This window comes from Chiloscyllium plagiosum, unplaced genomic scaffold (assembly GCF_037043375.1).
Source record: "Chiloscyllium plagiosum isolate Xiang-an unplaced genomic scaffold, Cpla_swu_hap1 HiC_scaffold_12, whole genome shotgun sequence".
NCBI classification, from domain to species: domain Eukaryota; kingdom Metazoa; phylum Chordata; class Chondrichthyes; order Orectolobiformes; family Hemiscylliidae; genus Chiloscyllium; species Chiloscyllium plagiosum.
The window spans coordinates 3,005,584-3,029,090 of NW_028270150.1; positions in this window are offsets into that span (position 1 = coordinate 3,005,584).

Below are 23,507 nucleotides of genomic sequence, written 5' to 3' on the forward strand. Positions count from 1 at the left end.
GTGGTGTGGGGTGTGTGCGCGGTGTGGGGTGTGTGTGTGGTGTGGGGTGTGTGCGCGGTGTGGGGTGTGTGTGTGGTGTGGGGTGTGTGCGCGGTGTGGGGTGTGCGCGCGGTGTGGGGTGTGCGCGCGGTGTGGGGTGTGCGCGCGGTGTGGGGTGTGTGTGTGGTGTGGGGTGTGTGTGCGGTGTGGGGTGTGTGCGCGGTGTGGGGTGTGTGCGCGGTGTGGGGTGTGCGCGCGGTGTGGGGTGTGCGCGCGGTGTGGGGTGTGCGCGCGGTGTGGGGTGTGTGTGTGGTATGGGGTGTGCGCGCGGTGTGGGGTGTGTGTGTGGTGTGGGGTGTGTGTGCGGTGTGGGGTGTGTGCGCGGTGTGGGGTGTGTGCGCGGTGTGGGGTGTGTGTGTGGTGTGGGGTGTGTGTGCGGTGTGGGGTGTGCGCGCGGTGTGGGGTGTGTGTGTGGTATGGGGTGTGCGCGCGGTGTGGGGTGTGTGTGTGGTGTGGGGTGTGTGTGCGGTGTGGGGTGTGTGCGCGGTGTGGGGTGTGTGTGTGGTGTGGGGTGTGTGCGCGGTGTGGGGTGTGTGCGCGGTGTGGGGTGTGTGTGTGGTGTGGGGTGTGCGCGCGGTGTGGGGTGTGTGTGTGGTGTGGGGTGTGTGTGCGGTGTGGGGTGTGCGCGCGGTGTGGGGTGTGTGTGTGGTGTGGGGTGTGCGCGCGGTGTGGGGTGTGTGTGTGGTATGGGGTGTGTGCGCGGTGTGGGGTGTGTGTGTGGTGTGGGGTGTGTGCGCGGTGTGGGGTGTGCGCGCGGTGTGGGGTGTGCGCGCGGTGTGGGGTGTGCGCGCGGTGTGGGGAGTGTGCGCGGTGTGGGGTGTGTGTGTGGTGTGGGGTGTGTGTGTGGTGTGGGGTGTGTGCGCGGTGTGGGGTGTGTGCGCGGTGTGGGGTGTGCGCGCGGTGTGGGGTGTGCGCGCGGTGTGGGGAGTGTGCGCGGTGTGGGGTGTGTGTGTGGTGTGGGGTGTGTGCGCGGTGTGGGGTGTGTGCGCGGTGTGGGGTGTGCGCGCGGTGTGGGGTGTGTGTGTGGTGTGGGGTGTGTGCGCGGTGTGGGGTGTGTGCGCGGTGTGGGGTGTGCGCGCGGTGTGGGGTGTGCGCGCGGTGTGGGGAGTGTGCGCGGTGTGGGGTGTGTGTGTGGTGTGGGGTGTGTGCGCGGTGTGGGGTGTGTGCGCGGTGTGGGGTGTGCGCGCGGTGTGGGGTGTGTGTGTGGTGTGGGGTGTGTGCGCGGTGTGGGGTGTGTGTGTGGTGTGGGGTGTGTGCGCGGTGTGGGGTGTGTGTGTGGTGTGGGGTGTGTGCGCGGTGTGGGGTGTGTGCGCGGTGTGGGGTGTGCGCGCGGTGTGGGGTGTGCGCGCGGTGTGGGGAGTGTGCGCGGTGTGGGGTGTGTGTGTGGTGTGGGGTGTGTGCGCGGTGTGGGGTGTGTGCGCGGTGTGGGGTGTGCGCGCGGTGTGGGGTGTGTGTGTGGTGTGGGGTGTGTGCGCGGTGTGGGGTGTGTGTGTGGTGTGGGGTGTGTGCGCGGTGTGGGGTGTGTGTGTGGTGTGGGGTGTGCGCGCGGTGTGGGGAGTGCACGCGGTGTGGGGAATGTGCGCGGTGTGGGGAGTGCACGCGGTGTGGGGAGTGCGCGCGGTGTGGGGAGTGCACGCGGTGTGGGGAGTGCGCGCGGTGTGGGGAGTGCACGCGGTGTGGGGTGTGCGCGCAGTGTGGGGAGTGCACGCGGTGTGGGGTGTGCGCGCAGTGTGGGGTGTTCGCGCGGTGTGGGGTGTGCGCGCAGTGTGGGGTGTGTGCACGGTGTGGGGTGTGTGTGTGGTGTGGGGTGTGCGCGCGGTGTGGGGTGTGTGTGTGGTGTGGGGTGTGCGCGCGGTGTGGGGTGTGTGTGTGGTGTGGGGTGTGTGTGTGGTGTGGGGTGTGCGCGCAGTGTGGGGAGTGCGCGCGGTGTGGGGAATGTGCGCGGTGTGGGGAATGTGCGCGGTGTGGGGTGTGCGCGCGGTGTGGGGAGTGCACGCGGTGTGGGGAATGTGCGCGGTGTGGGGTGTGCGCGCGGTGTGGGGTGTGTGCACGGTGTGGGGTGTGCGCGCGGTGTGGGGAGTGCGCGCGGTGTGGGGAATGTGCGCGGTGTGGGCTGTGCGCGCGGTGTGGGGTGTGCGCGCGGTGTGGGGAATGCACGCGGTGTGGGGATTTCGCGCGGTGTGGGGATTGCGCGCGGTGTGGGGTGTGCGCGTGGTGTGGGGTGTGTGTGTGGAGTGGGGTGTGCGTGCGGTGTGGGGATTTCGCGCGGTGTGGGGATTGCGCGCGGTGTGGGGTGTGCGCGTGGTGTGGGGTGTGTGTGTGGAGTGGGGTGTGCGTGCGGTGTGGGGTGTGCGCGCGGTGTGGGGTGTGCGCGCGGTGTGGGGTGTGCATGTGGAGTGGGGTGTTCGCGCGGTGTGGGAGTGCACGCGTTGTGGGGTGTGCGCACGGTGTGGGGGTGTGTAGTGTGTGTGCGGTGTGTGCAGTGTGTAGTGTGTGTGTGGTGGGCGATGTGTAGAGTGTGTGCGCAGTGTGTAGTGTGTGCGCGGTGTGTAGTGTGTGTGTGCGGTGTGTAGTGTGTGTGCAGTGGGCGGTGTGTAGTGTGTGTGCGGTGCGCGGTGTGTAGTGTGTGCGCGGTGTGTAGTGTGTGTGCGCGGTGTGTAGTGTGTGCGCGGTGTGTAGTGTGTGTGCGGTGGGCGGTGTGGAGTGTGTGCGCGGTGTATGGTGTGCACGTGGTGTCTAGTGTGTGCGCGGTGTGCGGTGTGTGGGCGGTGGGCGGTGTTTGCGCGGTGTGTAGTGTGTGCACGGTGGGCAATGTGCGGTGTGTGCGTGGTGGGCGGTGTGCAGTGTGCAGGCGGTGGGCGGTTTATGGGCGGTGTGTGGTGTGTGCACGGTGGGCAATGTGCGGTGTGTGCGCGGTGGGCGGTGTGTGGGCAGTGTTTGCGCGTTGGGCGGTGGGCGGTGTGCAGTGTGCAGGCGGTGGGCGGTTTATGGGCGGTGTGTGGTGTGTGCGCGGTGGCGGTGTTTGCATGCTGGGCGGTGGGCAGTGTATTGGTGGTGGGCGGTGTGCAGTGTGTGGGCGGTGTGTGGGCGGTGTATGGGCGGTGGGCGGTGTGCAGTGTGCAGGCGGTGGGCGGTTTATGGGCGGTGTGTGGTGTGTGCGCGGTGGCGGTGTTTGCATGCTGGGCGGTGGGCAGTGTATTGGTGGTGGGCGGTGTGCAGTGTGTGGGCGGTGTGTGGGCGGTGGGCGGTGTGCAGTGTATGGGCGGTGGGCGGTGTGCAGTGTGTGGGCGGTGTGTGGGCGGTGTATGGGCGGTGGGCGGTGTGCAGTGTATGGGCAGTGGGCGGTGTGCAGTGTGTGGGCGGTGGGCGGTGTGCAGTGTGTGGGCGGTGTGCAGTGTTTTTTTTGCGTTGGGCGGTGTATGGTGGGCGGTGTTTGCGCGATGTTTGTGTCACATGCGGTGTGTGCGTGATGTGCAGTGTTTGTGCAATGAGCGATGTGCGGTGTTAGTGCAGTGTTTGTGTGGTTGCGATGTTTGTGTGGTATTTTTGCGGTGTTTGCGTGGTGTGCAGTGTTTGTGCAGTGTGCGGTGTTTCTGCAATGTTTGTGTGGTGTTTGTGCGGTGTGCAGTGCGCGGTGTTTGTGCGAGGTGTTTCTGTGCGGTGTTTGTGCGAGGTGTTTCTGCGCGGTGTTTGTGCGAGGTGTTTCTGCGCGGTGTTTGTGCGAGGTGTTTCTGCGCGGTGTTTGTGCGAGGTGTTTCTGCGCGGTGTTTGTGCGAGGTGTTTCTGTGCGGTGTTTGTGCGAGGTGTTTCTGCGCGGTGTTTGTGCGAGGTGTTTCTGTGCGGTGTTTGTGCGAGGTGTTTCTGCGCGGTGTTTGTGCGAGGTGTTTCTGCGCGGTGTTTGTGCGAGGTGTTTCTGCGCGGTGTGTGTACGCGGTGTTTCTGCAGTGCGAGGTGTTTCTGTGCGGTGTGTGCGCGCGGTGTTTCTGCGGTGCGAGGTGTTTCTGCGAGGTGTTTCAGCGCGGTGTGTGTGCACGGTGTTTGTGTGAGGTGTTTCTTTGCGGTGTTTTTGCGAGGTGTTTCTGCGCGGTGTGTGTGCGCGGTGTTTCTGCGCAGTGTTTGTGTGAGGTGTTTCTGCGCGGTGTGTGTGCACAGTGTTTGTGTGAGGTGTTTCTTTGCGGTGTTTGTGCGAGGTGTTTCTGCGCGGTGTGTGCGTGCGGTGTTTGTGCGCGCGGTGTTTATACGAGGTGTTTCTGTGCGATGTTTGTGTGAGGCGTTTCTGCGCAGTGTGTGTGTGCAGTGTTTGTGTGAGGTGTTTCTGCACGGTGTGTGTGCGAGGTGTTTCTGTGCGGTGTGTGTGCGAGGTGTTTCTGCGGTGCGTGGTGTTTCTGCGTGGTGTGTGTGCGAGATGTTTCTGCGCGGTGTGTGTGTGTGTGCGAGGTGTTTCTGCACGGTGTGTGTGCGAGGTGTTTCTGCGGTGCGTGGTGTTTCTGCGTGGTGTGTGTGCGAGATGTTTCTGCGCGGTGTGTGTGTGCGAGGTGTTTCTGCACGGTGTGTGTGCGAGGTGTTTCTGCACGGTGTGTGTGCGAGGTGTTTCTGTGCGGTGTTTCTGCGGTGTGTGTGTGTGCGAGATGTTTCTGCGCGGTGTGTGTGTGCGAGGTGTTTCTGTGCGGTGTGTGTGCGAGGTGTTTCTGCGGTGCGTGGTGTTTCTGCGTGGTGTGTGTGCGAGATGTTTCTGCGCGGTGTGTGTGTGCGAGGTGTTTCTGCACGGTGTGTGTGCGAGGTGTTTCTGCACGGTGTGTGTGCGAGGTGTTTCTGTGCGGTGTTTCTGCGGTGTGTGTGTGTGCGAGATGTTTCTGCGCGGTGTGTGTGTGCGAGGTGTTTCTGCACGGTGTGTGTGCGAGGTGTTTCTGTGCGGTGTTTCTGCGGTGTGTGTGTGTGCGAGGTGTTTCTGCGCGGTGTGTGTGCGAGGTGTTTCTGCGGTGCGTGGTGTTTCTGCGTGATGTGTGTGCGAGATGTTTCTGCGCGGTGTGTGTGTGCGAGGTGTTTCTGCACGGTGTGTGTGCGAGGTGTTTCTGTGCGGTGTTTCTGCGGTGTGTGTGTGTGCGAGATGTTCCTGCGCGGTGTGTGTGTGTGCGAGGTGTTTCTGTGCGGTGTTTCTGCGGTGTGTGTGTGTGCGAGGTGTTTCTGCGGTGCGTGGTGTTTCTGCGTGGTGTGTGTGCGAGATGTTTCTGCGCGGTGTGTGTGTGCGAGGTGTTTCTGCACGGTGTGTGTGCGAGGTGTTTCTGCACGGTGTGTGTGCGAGGTGTTTCTGTGCGGTGTTTCTGCGGTGTGTGTGTGTGCGAGGTGTTTCTGCACGGTGTGTGTGCGAGGTGTTTCTGTGCGGTGTTTCTGCGGTGTGTGTGTGTGCGAGGTGTTTCTGCACGGTGTGTGTGCGTGGTGTTTCTGTGCGGTGTTTCTGCGGTGTGTGTGTGTGCGAGGTGTTTCTGCACGGTGTGTGTGCGTGGTGTTTCTGCGTGGTGTGTGAGTGCAGTGTTTGTGCACGGTGTTTCTGCGCGGTGTGTGTGCGTGGTGTTTCTGCGTGGTGTGTGAGTGCAGTGTTTGTGCACGGTGTTTCTGCGCGGTGTGTGAGTGCGGTGTTTGTGCGTGCGGTGTGTGTGTGCGCAGTGTCTGTATGAGGTGTTTCTGCGTGGTGTGTGTGTGCGGTGTGTGTGCGGTGTGTGTGTGCGGTGTTTCTGCGGTGTGTGTGTGCGGTGTGTGTGAGGTGTTTCTGCGCAGTGTGTGTGCGCGGTGTGTGTGAGGTGTTTCTGCGCGTTGTGTGTGTGCGGTGTGTGTGAGGTGTTTCTGCGCGGTGTGTGTGTGCGTGGTGTGTGTGCGGTGTTTCTGCGGTGTGTGTGTGCGGTGTGTGTGAGGTGTTTCTGCGCGGTGTGTGTGCGCGGTGTGTGTGCGGTGTGTGTGTGAGGTGTTTCTGCGGTGTGTGTGTGTGCGGTGTGTGTGAGGTGTTTCTGCGCGGTGTGTGTGTGCGTGGTGTGTGTGCGGTGTTTCTGCGGTGTGTGTGTGTGCGGTGTGTGTGAGGTGTTTCTGCGCGGTGTGTGTGTGCGGTGTGTGTGCGGTGTTTCTGCGCAGTGTGTGTGCGCGGTGTGTGTGTGCGGTGTGTGTGCGGTGTTTCTGCGCAGTGTGTGTGCGCGGTGTGTGTGCGGTGTGTGTGCGGTGTTTCTGCGCAGTGTGTGTGTGCGGTGTGTGTGTGCGGTGTGTGTGCGGTGTTTCTGCGCAGTGTGTGTGCGCGGTGTGTGTGCGCGGTGTGTGTGCGCGGTGTGTGTGTGCGGTGTGTGTGCGTGGTGTGTGTGTGCGGTGTGTGTGCGGTGTTTCTGCGCAGTGTGTGTGCGCGGTGTGTGTGTGCGGTGTGTGTGAGGTGTTTCTGCGCGGTGTGTGTGCGCGGTGTGTGTGTGCGGTGTTTCTGCACGGTGTGTGTGCGCGGTGTGTGTGTGCGGTGTTTCTGCGCAGTGTGTGTGTGCGGTGTGTGTGCGCGGTGTGTGTGCGGTGTTTCTGCGCAGTGTGTGTGCGCGGTGTGTGTGTGCGGTGTGTGTGAGGTGTTTCTGCGCGGTGTGTGTGCGCGGTGTGTGCGCGCGGTGTGTGTGCGCGGTGTGTGTGCGCGGTGTGTGTGCGCGGTGTGTGTGTGCGGTGTGTGTGAGGTGTTTCTGCGCGGTGTGTGTGCGCGGTGTGTGCGCGCGGTGTGTGTGCGCGGTGTGTGTGCGCGGTGTGTGTGCGCGGTGTGTGTGTGCGGTGTGTGTGAGGTGTTTCTGCGCGGTGTGTGTGCGCGGTGTGTGCGCGCGGTGTGTGTGCGCGGTGTGTGTGCGCGGTGTGTGTGCGGTGATGTATGAAATGGGCAGCCGTTGGCTGAGGCAGAAGCTGAGCTCCTGTGTCTCAGGGATTTGAACTGTGAGCTTGGAGCTCCCCCTACTGCTCAGGCTGTGACTCACAGCCAGCCCACTGCCAGGGCTTGGGTCAACTCCATTGTCAGGACTGTGGACCATCGCTGGGCCAGGCCACAACACAGAGCTCCTGTACAAATATAACCTGGAACAGAGCCCTCTCAGAGACTCCGCATTAACTGAGGCCATCTGTATCCAACTCAGCCTGAGGTGAGATGAACAAGCAGCAGCTCCCCTGACGAGCAGTGCCCCTTACCCTGGTCACTGAGCTGCTCATTGGTCAATGAGCTCTGGACATGCATCACATGGCTCCCAGATGCTGAGCCACACTCACATTCACCCAAACAGCTGCCTTTAACTATCTGGGTAAGCGGAGTGCAGACCCTGAACCCCTCAGCGTGTCTGAGATCACTCCCAGCAAGTCATAGCAGAATTACTGAAATCTCAAAGTTTCTTCAATCCAGTGTATGTCTGAGAGATATCCAGTCTATTCATTCCTCATTCTCCTCCAAATCCCTCCTTTTCCAGTGTCTCTCTGCAGTCCATTCGGACAGTTCCGGTTGAATCCACTCTCACTTGCTCCTGATCGCACCCACTCACTGTGTCAGACACTCTGTCTCCACATTGCACCCAGTCCACCTCCTGCTTCCTGTCGTGAACAGCTTGTCCAGAAACCTGCAGCAATTTGGCGAAAGTGAGGACCGCAGATGCTGGTGATCAGAGTCAAGATTAGAGTGGTGCTGGAAAAGCACAGCAGGAAGGCTTTTGCCCCAAACGTTGATTTTCCTGCTCCTCGGATGCTGTCTAACCTGCAGCAATTTCCCAAGCTCTTTCCCAACTCCCTCTCTCTCGCTCCATTTTAAATTATCCCACATCGTTTCTGTTTCTTTACCTTTATTTTCCTGTCAAAATGAAACCCTTCGAGTTCACAGAATCACTGAGGTGTTACAGCACAGAAAGAGGCCACTCTGCCCATCGTGCTTGCACCTGCTCTTTAAGTGAGTCTCATGACCTCCTACCTTTTTCCCATCCTCATACACAGTATTTCTATCTAAATAATCATCCAAAGCCACTCTGGAGTGTCTCGATTGAACCTGCCCCCATCACCTCCTTACTCTTGCGCTCTGTGTTCTGATGAAGGAAGCTGAGGGCACTCTATGTTTTACTAACCGCACCATCCTGCCACCTTCAATGATCTGTGCACTGATATACCCAGCTCCCTCTGCTCCTGCAGCCTCTTTAGAATTCTACCGTTTTATATTGTCTTACAACGTTCTTCCTTCCAATGTGCACCTTCTCTGATTAAACCTCATCTGCCCCCTATCCCCCGTTCCACCAAACTGCCAGTGTCCTACTGGAGTCCCACACTGTCCGCCTCAATGTTCACTTTTCAGTGTCACCTACAAACATGGAAATTACTCTCTGCACAAAAAGATCCAGGTCATTAATATAGAATCGTCATGTAGACCGAGAAGGAGTCAGACTAAGGTCAGTGAAGCTGAGAGGAAGTCCAGACAGGGAAAGGTTACTGAACACGGCAGGACTGGGGGTCTGACATGTATTTGTTTCAATGTGAGGAATATGACAGGGTAAAGCTGATTAACTTAGAGCTTGGATTAATACAGATAACTATGATGTTGTAGCTGTTACAGAGACGTGGTTGAGAGAGAGACAGGACAGGCAGTTTAACGTTCTGGGATTTAGAGTTTCAGGTGAGCTAGAGAGGGATGTAAAAGAGGTGGGGGAGTCGTGTTCCTGATGAGGGAGAATATCACAGCTGTACTGTGGGAGACCATCTTGGAGGGGTCACCCTGCAAGGCCTTATGGGTAGCGGTCAGGAACAGCAAGGGTACAGTCACTTTGATGGGATTGTACTGCAGGCCTCCCAACAGCCAGTGGGACAGAGGAATATATCTGGAAAAATGTGAAAACAAGGGGGTTGACTTCCTGAAGAGCATCCTACCCAGACTCATCCCCTAGCCTGTAACCCTGCAGTCCCAAGGCTAATCAACCTAACCTCCACCTCGTTGGACTGGAATATATATCGGGGAAAAGCAAGTGACCCAATACTGACTCCATGACAAACCATCTGCCAGCCAGAACTATATCCATTGGCGATGACTCTGTTCTCAATCCCTCAGTCAATGCTGTATCTATGCTGCTACTGCCCTCTAGAAGGGGGAGGAAGGCAGTGCAGGAGGGAGTCACCTGTGGATATCCATGTGGGTGATTTTACATTCCCCGAAATCGACTGGGACTCACATTGTGCCAGGGGCTTGGATTGGAGGAAATTTGTGACGTGTGTCCAGGACGGTGCTTCTTTGAAACAATATGACGATAGTCAAATCAGGGAAGGAGCTGTATAGATCTGACACTGGGGAGTGACCCTGAGAGGTGACTGAAGTTTCAGTGGGGAACAATGATCAATTCTGGTCTCCTTCCTATCGGAAAGATGTTGTGAAATTTGAAAGGGTTCAGAAAAGATTTACAAGGATGTTGCCAGGGTTGGAGGATCTGAGCTACAGGGAGAGGCTGAACAGGCTGGGGCAGTTTTCCCTGGAGTGTCGGAGGCTGAGGGATGACCTTATAGAGGTTTACAAAATTATGAGGGGCATGGATAGGGTAAATAGACAAAGTCTTTTCCCTGGGGTCGGGGAGCCCAGAACAAGAGGGTATAGGTTTAGGGTGAGAGGGTAAAGATATAAAAGAGACCTAAGGGGCAACTTTTTCACACAGAGGGTGGTATGTGTATGGAATGAGCTGCCAGAGGAAGTGGTGGAGGCTAATACAACTGCAACATTTAAAAGGCATTTGGATGGGTTTATGAATAGGAAGGGTTTGGAGGGATATGGGCCGGGTGCTGGCAGGTGGGACTAGATTGGATTGGGATATCTGGTCGGCATGGAGGGGTTGGACCGAAGGGTCTGTTTCCATGCTGTACATCTCTATGACTCTATGACTTTATTATTCTGTGAGTTTGAAGTTACTTATGGACAAGGATGAGTGTGGTCCTCAGGTGAATGTATTAAACTGGGGGAAGGCTAACTGCCACAATACTAGGCGGGAACTGGGGAATGTAGATGGAGGGGCAAGAGCTGTTTGAGGGTAAATTCACACCTGGCATGTGGGTATCTTCCAAATTCAGAAACCAGCATGTTCCAGTGAGAATAAGGATAAGGATGGCCAGATTCCCGAGCCTTGGATCACAAGAGAAGTTGTGAGCTTAGTCAATAAGAAAAAGAAGGCATGTACAAGGTTATAAAACTGAAGACAGATAGAGCCCTTGAAGAACACAGAGATAACAGGAAGGAACTGAAGCAAGGAATTTTGCTGTGAGGGAATTCGTGTCTCACAAACTTAATCGAGTTTTCTGAGGAAGTAACCATGACGATTGATGAGGACAGCACGGTTGACATTGTTTACATGATTTTAGTCAGGCCTTTGACGAGGTTCCACATAGTAGACTAATCAATAAAGTTTAATCACAAGGGATTCAGGGTGAGCTTGGCAATTGGATACAAAATTGGCTTGAAGGCAGGAGACAGAGGGTGGGGGTGGAGGGTTGGCCTTCAGACTAGAGGCCTGTGACGAGCAGTGTTCCACAGGGATCAGTCTCGGTCCACGTTTACTTGTCATTTATATAAATGAGTTAGATGAGAGTATGGGAGGCATGGTTAGGAAGGTTGCGAATGAGACCAAAATTAGTGGCATAGTGGACAGCGAAGGAGGTTATCTAAGATTCCAAATAGATCGTGGTCAATGGGCTGAGGAGTGGCAGATGGAGTTTAATTTGGATAAATATGAGGCAATGCATTTTGGTAAAACAAACAGGACTTCTACAATTAATGGTGGGGCCTTGGGTAGTTTTATAGAACAGAGAGACCTAGGGGTTCAGGTACATAATTCTTTGAAGTTTATATCACACATAAAGAGGGTGGTTAAGAAGGCATTCAGCCTTCATTGCTCAGACCTTTGAGTATAGGAGTTGGGACGTTACGTTGAGGTTGTATAAGGCGTTGCTGAGGCCTCTCCTGGAACACTGTGTCCAGTTGTGGTCGCCCTGTGTCAGGAAGGATATCACCAAGCTGGAGAGGGTTCCAAAGAGATTTACCAGGATGTTGCCACTTATGGAGGGTTTGAGTTATATGGAGAGGCTTGATAGGCTGGGATTTGTTTCACTGGAGCACAGGAGGTAGAGGTTTGTAAAATCATGAGGGGTATCGATAAGGTGAATGGCAGTTGTCTTTTCACTAGGGTGGGGGATTTCAAGACAGGGGGCGTATTTTTTAAGGTGAAAGGAAAAAGGTTTAAGAAATACATGAGGGGCGTTCTTTTGTATAGAGAGTGGTTCTTGAACAGAGATGAGGAGAAGCTTCTTCACCCAGAGAGTGGTGGGTGTGTGGAATGCTCTGCCCCAGAGGGCAGTGGAGGCCCAGTCTCTGGATACTTTCAAGAAAGAAATGGATAGAGCTCTTAGAGATAGTGGGATCAAGGGTTATGGGGATAAGACAGGAATAGGATACTGATTGAGGATGATCAGCCACGGTCATAATGAATGGTAGTGCTGGCTCAAAGGGCCGAATGGCCTACTCCTGCCCCTCTTGTCTATTGGTTCATGTGTGGAATGAATTTCCAGAGGAAGTGGTGGATGCAGGTACAGTCGCAATGTTTAAAGATCATTTAGATCAGTTCAGGGTTTGGAGGGTTATGGGCGAATGGCAGGCAGGTGGGATGGGTTTAGTTTGGGATTAGGGTCAGCATGGACTGGTTGGGCTGAATGGTCTGTTTCTGTGTGGTATGACACTATGATGTCAGAGGATTAAAAGGGGCTGTGAAATGTCCTTGGGGAAACACAGTAAGAAAAATCCCAGGGCATATTACATATCAGTAAGGAGCAAGAGGGTAGTGGGAGACATTGTTTTAGAAGTTATCTTTATTAACTCACTCACCAGCTTGCTATATTCATTAATATCGGGTTCCCGATCAGTCACTCATAACCCTTTACTAATCTGTTAGTCGCTATAACACGATTTCATTCATTTATTCATAAAACCGAGGTTCTGTCATATCCAAATTTAAAAACAGCCCTTTCAATCCCATTACTGCATTTTCACACATTATCAGCCCTTGCTACAGGCCGTGTTTACCTGGGAATAAGTGAAGCAGACAGAACAATACCATCCCCATCAACTCTCCACAAAACATTATAATATTAATCAGCCCTTACCAACTATCTCCTGGACCTGAATAGATTATGTTCCTATTAAATACCTTTTAACTGGGCCATTATCCCTTTAAGACAAAACAGCGCAAGAATGAAATGATACTCATTCCGGCAAATCGTAAATAAATCTCACAACCCAGCTGTAGTAATCAGTTTAACATCCTTTATTCTTTTAGGAAGTATAGGTACAATTTTTAATTTTCACTAATATTTACTAACTCAAACGACAAAAGGACTATCATCTCCTAATGATGCGAGCAGACCAGACAGACTCCCAGCAGAAGTAACCGCCAACACTGAGCACATGTTTTAACCCCATCTCCTGTCTCCCAGGACAGAAGCCCCCCAAGAAAGGTTCTGCTTTTCATCGCTCCAGGCACATTGTTCCTTCGAAACATGCCGACAGCATTTTTCAAAAAACATTGAGATTTCAGAAACTGTTTTGAATAAGTGTGCCATTACTATAAAAACATTGTACTGATGACACCAGCTTTCCAACTGGCCAGTACCATACCACAATCACAGCACATTCCCAATTATCAGCTTTGAAAATCTGACCCAAATTTTACCATCAAACCAGAGAAGGATTGACAGCTGGCATTCAGGCCATTCAGCCCAATGGGCATGTACTGCCCGATAAAGAGCTAGCCAGCCTGCTCCCCGATTCGGAAAATCAGACCAACTCTTCACCTGCTCGTTACAGAAAGCCAAATGATTTTGGAATGTCAGCTGAGCAAAGCTCTGATGGTGATAATTTTATATATAAGGTACTAGTGAGAGCTGCTTCTTCTTAGGGTTAATGCCACTGAGGGCATTCAAGAGACACAGAGTGCAATGATTAGTAGATTTAGAGAGGGTTACACCAGTACCACTCCACTCCTTTTCCTCCGCTACATTGCTGACTACCGGAACCACCTCATGCTCCCACGAGAAGGTTGAACAGTTCATCAACTTCACAAACACCTTCCACCCTGACCTTAAGTTCACCTGGACCATCTCAGACACCTCCCTGCCTTCCTGGACACCTCTATCTCCATCTCCGGTGACTGACTAAACACAGACATCTACTAAAAACTCACGACTCCTACAGCTACATGGACAACACCTTCTCCTACCCTCCTCCTGTAAAGACGCTATCCCATATTCCTAATTCCTCCGCTTCTGCCACATCTGTTCCAATGAATTTTGAGAAGATTTGTAGCTCAGGTTGAGGTTCTGGGTGTAGGTTTGCTCACTGAACTGGAAGGTTCATGTTCAGATGTTTCATCACCATACTAGGTAACATCTTCAGTGAGCCTCTGGGTAAGGCACTGGTGGTGTAGCCCACTTTCTATTTATATGTTTGAGTTTCCTTGGGTTGGTGATGCCATTTCCTGTGGTGACATCCTTGCCTATGGTGATGTCATTTCCTGTTCTTTTTCTCAGGGGGTGGTTAATGGGATCCAATGTGTTTGTTGATAGACTTCCGGTTGAAATGCCATGCTTCTAGGAATGCTTGTGCATGTCTCTGTTTGGCTTGTCCTAGGATGGAAGTGGTGTCCTTCCTCATATGTATGTAAGGATACTAGTGAGAGAGGGTCATGTTGTTTTGTGGCTATGATGCCAAGGGGTCTGAGTAATCTGGCAGTCATTTCTGAGATGTCTTTGATTCACTAAAATTCACTGAAGAGGAAGAAAACAACAACAAACTGCCATCCTAGATGTCACAGTAGAGCGAACAGCCAATGGGGAACTTCAAACCAGTGTCTACAGGAAAACAACACAAACAGACCAAACACTGAACTACAGAAGCAATCATCCCAACACCCACAAGCGAAGCTGCATTAGAACATTATTTCAGTGAGCCAACACACACTGCAGCACAGAGGAACTACGCACAGCAGAGGAAAATCACCATTACCGTGTATTCAAAAAGAACGTGTACCCAATGAACACAGTCCGCCGATTTCTCAGCAACAAACCCAAACAAGCTGACAAAACACGTCCAGAAACCCTAGCCACTCTCCCCTACATCAAAGACATCTCAGAAACGACTGCCAGACTACTCAGACCCCTTGGCATCATGGTAGCCCACAAACGCCCCAACACACTAAAACAGCAACTACTGAACTTGAAAGACCCTACACAGACAACAAGCAAAACTAATGTCATTTACAAAATACCGTGCAAGGACTGTAACAAACACTACATTGGACAAACAGGCAGAAAACTAGCCACCAGGATAAATGGACACCAACTACCCACAAAACGACATGACCCTCTCTCACTCGTATCCTCACATACAGATGAGGAAGGACACCACTTCGACTGGAACAACACATCCATCCTAGGACAAGCCAAACAGTGACACGCACGAGAATTCCTAGAAGCATGGCATTCCAACCGGAACTCTATCAACAAACACATTGACTTGGATCCCATTTACCACCCTCTGAGAAAAGGAAATGACATCACCACAGGAAATGTTATCACCAACCCAAGGAAACCTAAACACATAAATAGAAAGTGGGCTACACCCCCAGTGCCTCATTCGGAGGCTCACTGATGATGTTGGCTGAAAATGTATTGCTGGAAAAGCGCAGCAAGTCAGGCAGCATCCAAGGAACAGGAGAATCGATGTTTCGGGCCATAAGCCCTTCTTCAGGAAAGGTTTATGCCCTAAATGTTGATTTTCCTGCTCCTTGGATGCTGCCTGACCTGCTGCGCTTTTCCAGCAACACATTTTAAGCTCTGATCTCCAGCATCTGGAATCCTCACTTTCTCCTCACTGATGATGTTACCTAGTATGGTGACAAAACGTCTGAAACCTTCCAGCTCAGTGAGCAAACCTACATCCACAACATCTGCTCCAAGGAACACAAATTCCACCGTAGAAACTCCCAGACGGTCGTCTTCTTCAAAGACTGCAATTTCCCCTCCCACATGATTGATGATGCCCTCCAGGACACCACCTCCACTTCCCGCACTCTGCCCTGCTGTGCTTTTCCAGCACCACACTCTCGACACAGCAGGATCAGACAGATAGATGGGTCAGTAAAGGTCAGGAGAGGTAATAAGGTCATTGAGGAGTCTCCTGTAGCTATTAGTCTCTCAAACAGAGATTTCATCTTGGCTACTGTTGAAGAGCATAGTCTCTCAGAGGAAAACAGAGCTGGTAGTCAGATCTAGGGCACCAAGGACGAATCTTATATTAAACCGGGTTTGATAAGATTTAAAAGAGTAATCATTTTAGGGGACTGTCCCATCAGGGACACAGAGAGGAGATTCTGCAGAAGGGAGTGTGATTCGAGGATGTTCCCTTTCTGGTGCCAGGGTCAAGGACGTCTCAAAATGGTTGAAGCAATGGGAGGTTGTTCTACATGTTGGTTGGATTGACATGGTTAGGGGAAGCGTGAAGGCTTTGCAGAGTGAATATAAGTGTTAAAGTTGAAGGTTAAAAACAGAACTTTAGAAATAGTAATCTCTGGTTTATTCCCGGAGCTACATTCTAATGTGGGAAGGAATAAAAGGATGGGGTAGATAGATCAGTGGCTGAAGAGCTGAGGTGACTGAATTATTAGGAGGGGAACACTTTGGGACAAATGATCATGATCTCATTAGTTTAAAATAGCTTTGGAAAAGGATACGTCTTTGATAAAAGTTAAAATTCTTAATGGGAGCAAGGAAAAAAATAAAACTTTTCAATAATTGACTGTTTGCAGGTAAAGGGATATCTGAAACGTGGAAGGCTTTCAAAAGTGTGATAACAAGAGTTCAGAGGCAGTACGTTCCTGTTCGAGTGAAAGGCAGCGTTGATAAGGTGAGAGAGTAATGGATGAATAAAGATATGAAGGTTCTAGTCAAGAATAAGAAAGAATATATTAAATGAATCACTTGAGTATTATAAAGAGTGTAGGGGCATTCTTAAGGGGGAGATCAGGAAAGCAAAGAGGAGATATGGGGTGACCTTTGCAGATGACTAACAAAAGTGGACCCAGCACCAATCACTCTGTACCTCGACTGGTCACAGGCCTCCAGCCCGTAAAACAACCCTCCACCCCCTCCCCCTGTCTCCTACTTACAAGCCAATTTTGTAACCAATTAGCAAGCTCTCCCTGAATCCCATGTGATCTAACTTTCCTCATTAGTCTACCATGCAGAACCTTGCCAAAAGCTTTATTAAAGTCCATGTAAACAATGTCTAGCACTCTACCCTCATCAATCTTCTTGGTTACATGATTTCCCTCGCACAAAACTCCAAATGCATGTGAATCCTATTTTTAAGGAACACCTGCAGCTTACCCATGACTGATGTCAGACTCACTGGGCGATAGTTTCCAGGGTTCAACTTTTCACCTTCATTAAATTACGGCACAACATTAGCCACTCTCTGGCACTTCACCCACGGTTATAAATGACACAAATATTTCTGCTGGAGCCCTGCAATTTCCTCCCTCACTTCCCACAATGTCCTGGGATACACTTGATCAGGTCTGGAGATGTATTTATCTTTATATATTTTTTAAGACCTCTAGCATTTTCTCCTCTATAATGTGAACTGTTTTCAAAACATCAATATTTATTTATTTCCCTGAGTTCTCTTGCCTTCATTTCTTTCTTCACAATAAAACTGATGCAAAATATTCATTTAACACCGCTCCCCTCTCCTGGGTTCAACATAAACATGACCGCATTGATCTTTAAGGGTCCTAATCGCTTTCTAGTTGCCCTTTTACTCTTAATGTATTAATAGAATCTTTTTAGATTATCTTTAACTATACCTGCAAAGGTCACCCCATATCTACTCTTTGCTTTCCTGATCTCCCCCTTAAGAATGCCCCTATACTCTTTATAATGCTCAAGTGATTCATTTAATATATTCTTTCTTATTCTTGACTAGAACCTTCATATCTTTATTCATCCATTACTCTCTCACCTTATCAACGCTGCCTTTCACTCGAACAGGAACGTACTGCCTCTGAACTCTTGTTATCACACTTTTGAAAGCCTTCCACGTTTCAGATATCCCTTTATCTGCAAACAGTCAATTATTGAAAAGTTTTATTTTTTTCCTTGCTCCCATTAAGAATTTTAACTTTTATCAAAGACGTATCCTTTTCCAAAGCTATTTTAAACTAATGAGATCATGATCATTTGTCCCAAAGTGTTCCCCTCCTAATAATTCAGTCACCTCAGCTCTTCAGCCACTGATCTATCTACCCCATCCTTTTATTCCTTCCCACATTAGAATGTAGCTCCGGGAATAAACCAGAGATTACTATTTCTAAAGTTCTGTTTTTACTTCACCTCTTATATTCACTCTGCAAAGCCTTCACGCTTCCCCTAACTATGTCAATCCAACCAACGTGTAGAACAACTTCCCATTGCTTCAACCATTTTGAGACGTTCTTGACCCTGGCACCAGAAAGGGAACATCCTCGAATCACACTCCCTTCTGCAGAATCTCCTCTCTGTGTCCCTGATGGGACAGTCCCCTAAAATGATTACTCTTTTAAATCTTATCAAACCCGGTTTAATATAAGATTCGTCCTTGGTGCCCTAGATCTGACTACCAGCTCTGTTTTCCTCTGAGAGACTATGCTCTTCAACAGTAGCCAAGATGAAATCTCTGTTTGAGAGACTAATAGCTACAGGAGACTCCTCAATGACCTTATTACCTCTCCTGACCTTTACTGACCCATCTATCTGCCTGATCCTGCTGTGTCGAGAGTGTGGTGCTGGAAAAGCACAGCAGGGCAGAGGTGTGGGAAGTGGAGGTGGTGTCCTGGAGGGCATCATCAATCATGTGGGAGGGGAAATTGCAGTCTTTGAAGAAGACGACCGTCTGGGAGTTTCTACGGTGGAATTTGTGTTCCTTGGAGCAGATGTTGTGGGTGTAGGTTTGCTCACTGAGCTGGAAGGTTTGTTTTCAGACATTTTGTCACCATACTAGGTGACATAATCAGTGAGCCTCCGAATGAAGCAGTGGTGGTGTAGCCCACTTTCTATTTATGTGTTTGGGTTTCATTGGGTTGGTGATATCATTTCCTGTGGTGATGTCATTTCCTTTTCTCTGGGATCCAAGTCAATGTGCTTGTTGATAGAGTTCCAGTTGGAATGCCATGCTTCTAGGAATTCTCGTGCGTGTCACTGTTTGGCTTGTCCTAGGATGGATGTGTTGTCCCAGTCGAAGTGGTGTCCTTCCTCATCTGTATGAGAGGATACTAGTGAGAGAGGGTCATATCTTTTTGTGGCGAGTTGGTGTCCATGTATCCTGGTGGCTAGTTTTCTGCCTGTTTGTCCGATGTAGTGTTTGTGACAGTCCTTGTACGGTATCCAGCCCCTCGACCCTGTTCTGCCACTCAGTAAGATCATGGCTGACCTTTCCATGGCCTCAGCTCCACTTACCCGCCCTCTCACCATATCTCTTAAAAAAAACTACCTTAGCTTTAAAAGCCCGTTTACTGAAGTAGCACCAACTACTTCACTGGGCAGGGAATTCAATCGATTAACGTCCTCTGGGTGAAGACGTTCCTTCTCAATTCAGTCCTAAATCTGCTCCCCCTAATTTTGAGGCTATGCCTCTTGTCCTAGTTTTACCCGCCAGTGGAAACATCCTACTTACTTCTCTCTTATCTATTCTCTTCATAATTTTATGTTTCTATAAGATTCCCCCTCATTCTTCTGAATTCCAATGAGTATAATCCCAGTCTACTCAGTCTCTCCTCATAAGCCAATTCCCTCAACTCCAAAATCAACTCAGTGAACTTCCTCTGCACCCCCTCCAGTGCCAGTACATCCCTTCTTAAGTAAGGAGACCAAATCTGCACACAGTGCTCCAAGTGTGGCCTCACCAGCACCTTGTACAGCTATAACATAACCTCCCTGCTTTTAAACTCAATCCCTTTAGCAATGAAGAACAAAATTCCATTTGCCTTCTTAATTACCTGCTGTACCTGCAGATGAACCTTCGGTGACACCCAGCTCCCTCTGCACAGCAGCATGCTGCAACTTTTTACCATTCAAGTAAGAATCCTTTTTACTGTTACTCCTACCAAAATGGATGACTTCCCATTTATTAACATTATATTCCATCTGCCAGACCTTTGCCCACTCAGTCAATGTATCTATGTTCCTCTGCAAAGTTTTGCAGCCCTCTGCACACTTAGCTCTGCCATTCATTTAACTGTCATTTGTAAACTTTAACACACTACACATGGTCCCCAACTCCAAATCATCGATACAAATTGTAAATAATTACAGTCCCAACACTGATCCCTGAGGCACACCACTAGTTACTGATTGCCAACCAGAATAGCACTCATTTATCCCCACTCTTTATTTCCTGTTAATCAACCAATCCTCTATCCTCGCTAATACTTTACCCGTAACACCATTCATCTTTATCATATGCAGCAGCCTCTTGTGCAGCAACTTGTCGAAGGCCTTTTGGAAATCTAGGTATGTCCCTGATTTCCACTGTGCTCGTAATATCTTCATAGAATTCCAGTAGATTAGTTAAGCATGACCTGCCCTTCATGATCCCATCCTGCATCTGCCCAACAGGACAATTTCAATCGAGATTAGATTTTAGATTAGATTCCCTACAGTGTGGAAACAGGCCGTTTGGCCCAACAAGTCCACACCGACCCTCTGAAGTGTAACCCACCCAGACCCATTTCCCTCTGACTAATGCACCTAACACTATGGACAATTTAGCATGACCAATTCACCTGACCTGCACATCTTTGGACTGTGGGAGGAAACCGGAGCACCCGGAGAAAACCCATACAGACACGGGGAGAATGTGCAAACTTCACACAAACAGTCACCCGAGGCTGGAAACGAACCTGGGACCCTGGCGTTGTGAGGCAGCAGTGCTAACTACTGAGCCACCATGCTGCCCCAAATCTAAATGCCTTGCTATTTCTTCCCTAATAATAGACACAAGCCACTTTCCCACTACAGAAGTTAAGCTAACTGGTCTATAATTTCCCATCTTTAGTCTACATCTCTTTTTAAACAGTGGCATCATATTTGTTTTGTACCAATCTACTGGAACTGCCCTAGAGTCCAGCGAATTTTGGAAAATTACCACATGTGCACTTGCTATTTCTCTCTCCATCTCTGGGATGCATTCCATCAGGGCCAGGAGACTTGCCTACCTTTGCTCCATTAGCTTACCCAACACTACCTCTTCCGTATTAATGATTGTTTCCAGATCTTCATCTCGTTGACAATTACTGGCAGGTTGTTAGTATCAGTAAAACCCCCACTCCCAGCTCCACACCCACACCAGATCCCAGCTCTCAGCCTTGCTGAGCTTTCACCATCCCTCCAGACCTTCCCCTCACTGAGGACGAACGATCAGTCCTCAGCAAAGGCTTTGTCTTTATCCCCCTCCGCCCACGCATCAATGAATTTAATACACGCCGTGACGTCGAACACTTCTACCGTCGCCTCCGCCTCTGAGCTTACTTTCACAATCAGGACCCCCGCCCACCTTCCGAGGACCCCTTCACCCACCTCCAACACACTGCATCCACCTGGACACCCCGCGCTGGCCTATTACCTGCCCTCAACCTCTTCATCACCAACTGCTGCCAGGACATTAACCCCCTGACTACCCCCCTCCCCCACTCCAACCTCTCACCCTCACAACACGCAGCCCTCCAATCCCTCTGTTCCAATCCTGACCTCACCATCAAGCCAGCAGATAAAGGGGGCACAGTGGTAGTCTGGCGCACTGACCTCTACACCACTGAAGCCAAACGCCAACTCGAGGACACCTCTTCCTACTGCCCCCTCGACCATGACCCCACCCCCATCACCAAACCATCATCTCCCAGACCATACAAAACCTCATCACCTCAGGAGGTCTCCCACCCACAGCTTCCAACCTCATAGTCCGGGAACCCCGCACTGCCCGGTTCTACCTCCTTCCCAACATCCACAAGCCTGACCACCCTGGCCGACCCATTGTCTCAGCATACTCCTAACCCACTGAACTCATCTCTACCTACCTCAACACTGTCCTATCCCCCCTAGTCCAGGAACTCCCCACATACATTCGAGACACCACCAACGCCCTCCACGTCCTCCAAAACTTCCATTTCCCTGGCCCCCAACACCTCATCTTCACCATGGACATCCAATCTCTCTACACCTCCGTCCACCATGACCAGGGCATCCAAGCCCCTCTTCCAACGTCCCCAACAGTACCCTTCCAGCGACACTCTCATTCGTTTGGCCAAACTGGTCCTCACCCTCAATAATCTTTCCTTTGAATCCTCCCACCTACTCCAGACCAAAGGGGTAGCCATGGGCACACGTATGGGCCCCAGCTATGCCTGTCTCTTTGTTGGCTACATAGAGCAGTTGATCTTCCGTAATTACACCGGCACCACTCCCCACCTCTTCCTCCGCTACATTGATGACTGCATTGGCGCCACCTCGTGCTCCCGCGAGGAGGTTGAGCAATTCATCAACTTCACCAACACATTCCACCCTGACCTTAAATTTACCTGGACCATCTCTGACACCTCCCTCCCCTTCCTGGACCTCTCCATCTCCATTAGTGACGACCGACTTGACACTGACATTTTTTACAAACCCACCGACTCCCACAGCTACCTGGATTACACCTCTTCCCACCCTACCTCTTGCAAAAATGCCATCCCGTATTCCCAATTCCTCCGCCTCCACCGTATCTGCTCCCAGGAGGACCAGTTCCACCACAGAACACACCAGATGCCCTCCTTCTTTAGAGACCGCAATTTCCCTTCCCACGTGGTTAAAGATGCCCTCCAACGCATCTCGTCCACATCCCACACCTCCGCCTCAGACCCCACCCCTCCAACCGTAACAAGGACAGAATGCCCCTGGTGCTCACCTTCCACCCTACAAACCTCCGCAAAAACCAAATCATCCGCCGACATTTCCGCCACCTCCAAAAAGACCCCACCACCAGGGATATATTTCCCTCCCAACCCCTTTCTGCATTCCGCAAAGACCGTTCCCTCCGTGACTACCTGGTCAGGTCCACGCCCCCCTACAACCCACCCTCCCATCCTGGCACTTTCCCCTGCCACCGCTGGAAATGTAAAACCTGTGCCCACACCTCCTCCCTCACCTCCATCCAAGGCCCTAAAGGAGCCTTCCACATCCATCAAAGTTTTACCTGCACATCCACCAATATCATTTATTGTATCTGTTGCTCCCGATGCGGTCTCCTCTACATTGGGGAGACTGGGCGCCTCCTAGCAGAACGCTTTAGGGAACATCTCCGGGACACCCGCACCAATCAACCACACCACCCCGTGGCCCAACATTTCAACTCCCCCTCCCACTCTGCCGAGGACATGGAGGTCCTGGGCCTCCTTCACCGCCGCTCCCTCACCACCAGACGCCTGGAGGAAGAACGCCTCATCTTCCACCTCGGAACACTTCAACCCCAGGGCATCAATGTGGACTTCAACAGCTTCCTCATTTCCCCTTCCCCCACCTCACCCTAGTTCCAAACTTCCAGCTCAGCACTGTCCCCATGACTTGTCCGGACTTGTCCTACCTGCCTATCTCCTTTTCCACCTATTCACTCCACCCTCCTCCCTGACCTATCACCTTCATCCCCTCCCCCACTCACCCATTGTACTCTATGCTACTTTCTCCCCACCCCACTCTCCTCTAGCTTATCTCTCCACCTTTCAGGCTCACTGCCTTTATTCCTGATTAAGGGCTTTTGCTCGAAACATCGATTTTCCTGCTCCTCAGATGCTGCCTGACCTGCTGTGCTCTTCCAGCACCACTCTGATCTAGGTTATTAGTATCGTCCACTATAATGACCAGCACAAAATACCTATTCAATGCCTCAGCCATTTCATCAATTCCCATTCCTAAATTCCCCCTCTCATCCTCTCAAGGACCAACGTTTACTTTCACCAATTTGTTTTGTTTTATATATTCATATAAACGTTTGCTGTTTGTCTTTATATTCTGAGCTAGTTTACTCTCATAAAAAAAATCTATAAAGAAAAATAAGATGGATTAAGAGTCATAGAGATGTACAGCATGGAAACAGACCCTTCGGTCCAACCCGTCCATGCCAACCAGATATCCCAACCCAATCTAGTCCCACCTGCCAGCACCCGGCCCATATCCCTCCAAACCCTTCCTATTCATATACCCATCCAAATGCCTCTTAAATGTTGCAGTTGTACCAGCCTCCACCACATCCTCTGGCAGCTCATTCCATACACGTACCACCCTCTGTGTGAAAAGGTTGGCCCTTAGGTCTCTTTTATATCTTTCTCCTCTCACCCTAAACCTATGCCCTTTAG